Consider the following 6,335-nt stretch of genomic DNA (forward strand, 5'->3'; position numbering starts at 1 on the left):
GTCCCCAGTGGAAGGCAGGCACAGAGCTGACAGAGCTCACAGGCATGTGGTCTCCTGTGCCTGTTTCCAAGGGACACCTGTTCCTTCTGAAGCCACCACCAGGGGCTTGTCCCTGGTCCGCTCCTGGCTCTGAGCAAGCTTAGGGGCCCACTTTGCTGGGGGTTCAAAGTGGTCCAGCAGTCAAGGTGGCGAAGAGGGCCGAGCTGGGAACCAGGGCAGAGCCTTCTTATGTGGCTGCTCCGGATGCACACAATCCCACCCCACCGTGTTGCCAGAGGGGCTTCAGATCACTAAGCAAATCTTTGAGTGACTGCAAAGTTTACTTTCCAGTTTTAAATTGCACATTGAAATCGATGGGAGCTGTGCTGAGGTGAGGAAAAGCCCTGCTCCCCCTAGACGTTGTTCACAGCAGGGCAGGACCAAGCCAGGCAGGGCTAGCCCCCCAGGGAGCTGAGGCAGGACCCTGGTTGCCGCGTGGGATGGGGCAGCCATGGCCACTGGTCATTGTTGCCCTTCAGGGCCAGGCTGTGTTGGGCCATAGCACTGGGACCCCCACTGATCTCAGAGTTCCTTCCCACCCCCAGCACAAAAGCGCCCTCTAGAACTGGCTGAGAACACCTGGGTTCACCAAGGGTGGCCCACAGAAAGTCGCAGCCCAGTGGTGGTAGATCAGCTCCTCTGGTTCTCCACCTCAAGGCCACCACAGCTTCCCTGTCACAGGCAGAACCTGGCCCTACCAAACCTGCTGGGTGTGACACCACAGTGACCATCAGGACAGGGTCATTCCAAGGGAAGTCCAAGTCCATGCAAATCTCTCGAGCCCCTCCCACAACAGCAGACTGCAGGCATCCAGGCACCTGCAGGCCTGGAGGCTGCTCTGTGCACACTCCACGCCCAGCAGATTTTCACAGTGGACTTGAGAGCACCCAGCAGAGAAGGCAGGCCCAGTGGCCAGGTCCGTGACTGGGCCAGTGCCACCAGCTTCTTGGAGGGGTATGTTGCTGGGCACCACAGATGGGGCCGGGCGGTCCTCACTCCCTTCGTGACCTTGCCACACTGGCAGAAATGCACAGAAAAGCCAAATCTGTCAATGTTCTCCTTAAGAAAGTTCCCAGAGGTGGCCCTCAGGAGGTTGGTTCTGGAGGCTCCAGTCCACACTTGCCCAGGGCTGCTCTCCACTTGGCGACATCCAGAGACCGTCCCAGGAACGCCACGCAACCTGGCACCCTGACACACACAAGGAAAACAAAGTTCCCTCCCAGAGGGCACCTGGTAAAATCTGAGCCCTCTCTATGTCCCTTCTTCACCTCCCATCCCCCTGGGTGTCTGCTGGGCGCAAAAAAGCAGACCCTTCCATAGGGGCGCCCTGCCCCTCCCCCTTGGTGCGCCCCCTCCGAGCGGTGTGGCCTCTCCCTGCCCGTTGTGGCCACCCCTGGCCGAAAGAGCAGGGTCCATAGAGGGGCCGGGGAGGTCGCGCTGCCCAGGAACAGATCAGCCGCTGTCACACGCACAGTGGGTCCGGAGCAGCGCAGTGTGCAGTGGGCAGTGGCTGCCCTGCGCCTGGAGGGACCGCCGGGCAGGCGGAGGGGTCGTCCAGCACCCCGACCCCCTCCTTCGCCTCCAACTTGGGCGTCCAAGCCCCTGCAGCCGTCAGGGGAGGGCGGCCTCAGGGGTGCGCCCCCACCCGCGGGCCTGGGACCCCTAGGGCGTCACCTGCGATCCCGGCGCGGCACCGTCGCCGGCCCTCGGCCCAACTTCGGCGGTGGCCCCCCGCGCCCCCAAGGCCTGGAGCCCGCGTCCAGCGCCCAACCCCTATGCAAATATGAGAGCACCGCAGCCAATTGTCGGCCTGGCTGGGTCCGCCCTGCCGCGCGGCAGCCAGTGGGCGGGAGGGGGGTGCGGACGCCACGCCCACCGCCGCGCGGCCCGTTGCGGGCGCGGCCGGCGCGTTCTTTTCCGCACGTCGGCCTCTGGGCGGGGCCGCCACCTGCCGGGCGGGGCCTGGGGCGCCTGGCTACCGCCTCGCGGGCGGCTCCCCCGCGGGTCTGGCCGGGTGGTACGGCCCGAGGCGCTGTTCTCCCGCCCGCCGCGCGGGGGCTGGAGCCTCCGAGGGAACTCGCGGGACTCCGCGCACGTAGCCCGGGCCAGGACCGAGGAGGGGCCTCGGCCTGGGGACGCACGTAGAGCCCACTCCGCTCGCGCCCACCCCGGGGCTGTCTGGCTGGCGGGGCAGAGCGGGGTGGGAGCTTTCGGCTCCGTCTGCTTTGCCCCGCAACCCCCGCGGGCTGGCCCTGGACGACGTAGATCCCTCCTGTGGGATCTGTCACCACGAGAGGTTCGGAGTCCGAGCCGGAGCGCGGGTGCAGGGCCCTGGTGGGTCTCCCTGCGGTGTTGCCCGGTCCTGTCCGAGAACTGAAAAGGTATAAATCAAGGGAGCTCACTGTTTCAGCCCCGGAGTTACTGACTCCGGGGTGGAGCCCCCAAGGTGGCAGGCAGCCAAGGGACATTCGGCACTAGCCCCCTTCTCTCCACACCCCTCTTCCGCCTCCCTGGCTGAGGGGAACCCTGAGGCAGAATCAGGTCATCCAGACCCCTAATTAGGCAGAGGGGTGCCTGCTCTCCCTTTTATCCTGGCACAGGGGTCCTCATAAGCCTTTTGTGTCTCCTCCGAGGTCAGAAAAAGCTCCCCCTTACCCCACCTCCCTCAAATCAACCAGTATCTGGCGCCGGCCTCAGAGCCTGGCCCTCCCTGGTGACTCCACTGGCTCGACTCTAGGCAGCTCGCCCCCTGTCACCATAGTCCTTGCCCCAGGGCCAGAGCCCCAGCCGCCCTGGTCCCCTGGCCACCCTCCTTCAGCCCTCCCTCCCTCCACTAAGCTCCTGCTCCTCCCCAGCCCGCGACTCACCTGCAGCCCACACAAGCCGGGGCTGGAGCCCACCTGTTGCTGTGAACCCAGCGCGGGCCCCTCCTGCGCCCTCCCCATCATCAAGGTCATTTCACCTCTTCCTTCAGAACTGGCACCTGGTGGCTTCCTGCTGTGGCTCCAGGGAGGCATCTGCCCCTGCCTGGAACTTCAGGAGTGTGAAGTTGGGTGCAGGGAATGGTGGGGTGTGGCACCTGTGGGTGAAGAAGGAGCGCGGAGTGAGGAGTGGCTGGGCTCCACCGGTCAGAAGTTGAGGGGTCATCAAGGCCTGGGTCGTGTGGGTCCCTGAGCCAGCCCACTGCTTCAGGACAGGGCATGGCTGGGGTTTGCAGGGTAGAAGTCTGGGACTCGGGGACATGCAGAGGCCAGAACCCAGGCTGACTCCCAGGTCCTGTTTTGCCCTGCTGGTACAACGCCCAGCTGTGTCCCCAGTCCTGGCAGCTCCAAATACACCCCTTTCCACCCTCTGTAGTGGACTCAAGGGTGGTCCCTCAAAAGGATATATTCGGCTCTGGCAGGTGTGCCTCAGTGGATTTGGTTCAGCCTGTGAACCAAAAGGTCGCCGGTTTGATTCCCAGTCAGGGAACACGCCCGGGTTGTGGGCCAGCTTGTGGGAGGTGAGAGGCAACCGACTGACGTTTCTCTCCCTCTCCTCTCTATAAAATAAATAAAATCTTTAAAAAGAAAAGCTAGATTCATGACCTTACTTGAAAAAGGGGTCTTTGCAAATGTGATCAAGTTAAGGGTCTTGAGAAGAGATCACCCTAGGTTACCTGGGCAGGCCGGAAACCCCAGGGCACCTGTACTTCTGACAGACAGACGACAGACACAGAAATGCAGGGAGAAGGCCCCGTGAGGACAGAGGTGGGGACTGGGGTGATTCTGCCACAAGCCAAGGAAGCCTGAAGCACCAAGACCCAGGAAAGGCAAGACAGGACTCTCCTCACAGATTTTTTTCCTTAGTGTTTTATTTTTTCCAAATTACTATGCATATATGTAAAACATTATTAGGATGTGAAAGAACTCTTGTCACCTCCTTACATATTTTAAAGGGCGCATGACCCTACCAACCTTGACTTTGGACGTCTGTCGTTTTAGGTCACCTGCTGCGGCGACCCCAGCACAGAGGCTCCAGAGTCAGGGAACTCCGCCCTTCTCCAGTTCTGGGCCTGTGAGTGTGTGCAGGTCTGGTGACAGGGAAGGCCTGGCCTGGGCTACAGAGAACCAAAGAAGCTCCCAGCCCGGCTCTACCCCCTGTGCTCAGGACAGCTGCCTGCCTGTGCCTGTGGGGAGCAGGAGCAGAGGTGGCCAGGGCACACTGTGAACACCTCAAAGGCTTCCGGTGCAGGTCTATGAGGGGCAAGTGGGCAGGGTGCACACTGCATCCTTGTTGGCACTGGCCTGTGAAAGGCGGCAGGTGGGTGGCTGGTCAGGGAGCGCCAGAGGTGATAGTGCTGATGGGGGTGTAGGTGGAAGGTGCCCCCGGGGTGGGGGAAGATAGGTCATCTGTGTCAGCCTGTGGGGGCATCAGTATATGGGAGGCACAGATACATGTCTGTGTTCTTAGGGGCACCACCTGTGCTCAGGTGGAGCCCAGGCCAGTGGCTCCGGGCAGTTTCCTGGGGATGTCTCCCATCGGAGCACAGGCTGGCACACACTGCCCAAGGATGCCGGCTAGGGCAGTGTTCTTTGCATCTCATCGTGGTTTCATGTATTTATTGTGACAATTTCCCAGCAGCCCCCAGGAGCAGCTGCCAATGAAGTGGGAGGGGCTGGCCCCCCTCCAAGCGCACTCCAAGTTGATCATAAGCTGCTGGTCTAGTTCCTTCCCAGGAGCTTTGGCAGGAAGCCCCAGCGCCTCATTTGGAACACTCTCCTGGGCAGCGTCCTTATATGTCATAGTCTTCGGCAGGTAGGCATGAGTGTGTACAGGGCCGGCACATTTCAAGCGCCGAGTTGGGGCCAGGGGGGCCTGTGCAGGGGGTTTTCCAGGCTGGACCCTACTCGACCAGAAGCACTGTCCCTATACTGACCCTTCTGGCCCTCAACACCCCGATTTTGTGGCCAAGGACACTGAGGCACAGAGAGGTTAAGAAACCCTCCTGGGGGTCAAATGACCAATATGCTTGGAGCCCAAGTACCTGGGTTCACGTACCTGGCCTGAGTGACACCCAAGAGGCTTTGTGCTGTGCCCTCTGAAGAGGGTACTCTTCAGACCTAACCCCTCCAGTCCACAGAGAAGGTTCACCGTGGAGTCCCCCGCCTCCCTGGCATCTTCCCCTCTTCCTTCGTGCAGAGTCCTTTGCAGACCCCGGAAGCACACTCTCCTCCCCCATGTAAACAGAAAACGTGAATCAGCACACCCGCCTGCCAACACACTGGACTCACTCCTCAGCTACCTCCACTTGTGCCTTCCTGGGCCAGAGTCACTAACTGTGCAGCGAAGGCTTGTTGGTGCTTGCTGCCTGGCTACTCACCTCACTCCCCCACCCCCAGGGCCACTGTCCTGAAGGTCCCCAGTGGCCTTGGCTCCACCCAGGCCTTCTCCTTGCTGTGCTTTCTTCCACTGGCTCCTGGAAGCCCCTCTCCTGGTTCCTCCTCCAGCCCCAACCCTGGTGCTCCTTCCTGGTCTCCTTTGTAGGTTCCGGATCTCCGTACACATGTGGCCTGGGGTTCAGGCCTTGGTCCTCTGCTATTCCGCCCCACCTCCCAATGGCGGAACATTTTTATCTACAGTGGCGCGTTTGCCCAACTCTGGTCTTCAGCTGTCCATTCAAAGTCTCTTCCAGGATGTCCCAAATGTGTGTCTCAGGTTCTGGGAGGACCTCCTATGGGCACGGCTCCCATCTTGACCTGGGCCACGAGGGTCACTGAACGGGGGGTCGCGGAAGCGGCCTGCTGGCGGGTCTTCCGGGGTCCGCCCTGGCGGCTCCAGTGTGCTCCCACGCGGCCGCCCAGGGGATCCTATGATCTCGTGTCATCTGGCTGAGACCCCCCAGCGCCCCGGATCCAGGCGCTCACCGCGGGCCCTCTGGCCACGGCCCGCGCTGGCCCAGCCCCGCCGGCTCCCTTCTGCTGTCCGCGCTGCTCCTGTCCGCGCTCTCAGCCTTCGGTCTTTGCTAGGTCCGTCCTCATCACCCACGTGCGCCCGGTTCCCACCCCGCTTATCTATCGCAGTACTAGTCAGCTGGTCACACGCTATGCGATTCCCTGAGCTCTGGATGTGGACCGCGCGGGACTCGCGGCGCCCCGCTTTTGGAGAAGCCGCCCACATCGCTACTTGGTCCACGAGTGAACGGACGGCCTTAAGCTGCAGCTCCCAAGCCCACCCTCGGGCCGCTCTCCAGGGGCTCTCCGGCCGTCTAAGGGCCGCGAGCGCTCGGGGGCGGGGCCTCGCCCTCGGGGGTGGGG

The 6,335-nt window shown here is 62.1% G+C and overlaps 1 long non-coding RNA gene across 1 annotated transcript; it reads right to left on the reverse strand.

Moving 5' to 3' along the window:
* Positions 1-304: 304 nt before the first annotated feature.
* On the reverse strand, positions 305-1,805 carry LOC118982251 (uncharacterized). Its single transcript, XR_005065508.1, has 2 exons — positions 1,714-1,805; positions 305-1,227 (listed from the first exon to the last, which is right to left on the reverse strand). It is a non-coding gene; the product is annotated as an uncharacterized LOC118982251 (long non-coding RNA).
* Between the last annotated feature and the right edge of the window lie 4,530 nt (positions 1,806-6,335).

This window comes from Sturnira hondurensis, unplaced genomic scaffold, assembly GCF_014824575.4.
Source record: "Sturnira hondurensis isolate 20B ecotype Veracruz unplaced genomic scaffold, ASM1482457v3 Scaffold0025325, whole genome shotgun sequence".
In the NCBI taxonomy this organism is placed as follows: Eukaryota; Metazoa; Chordata; class Mammalia; order Chiroptera; family Phyllostomidae; genus Sturnira; species Sturnira hondurensis.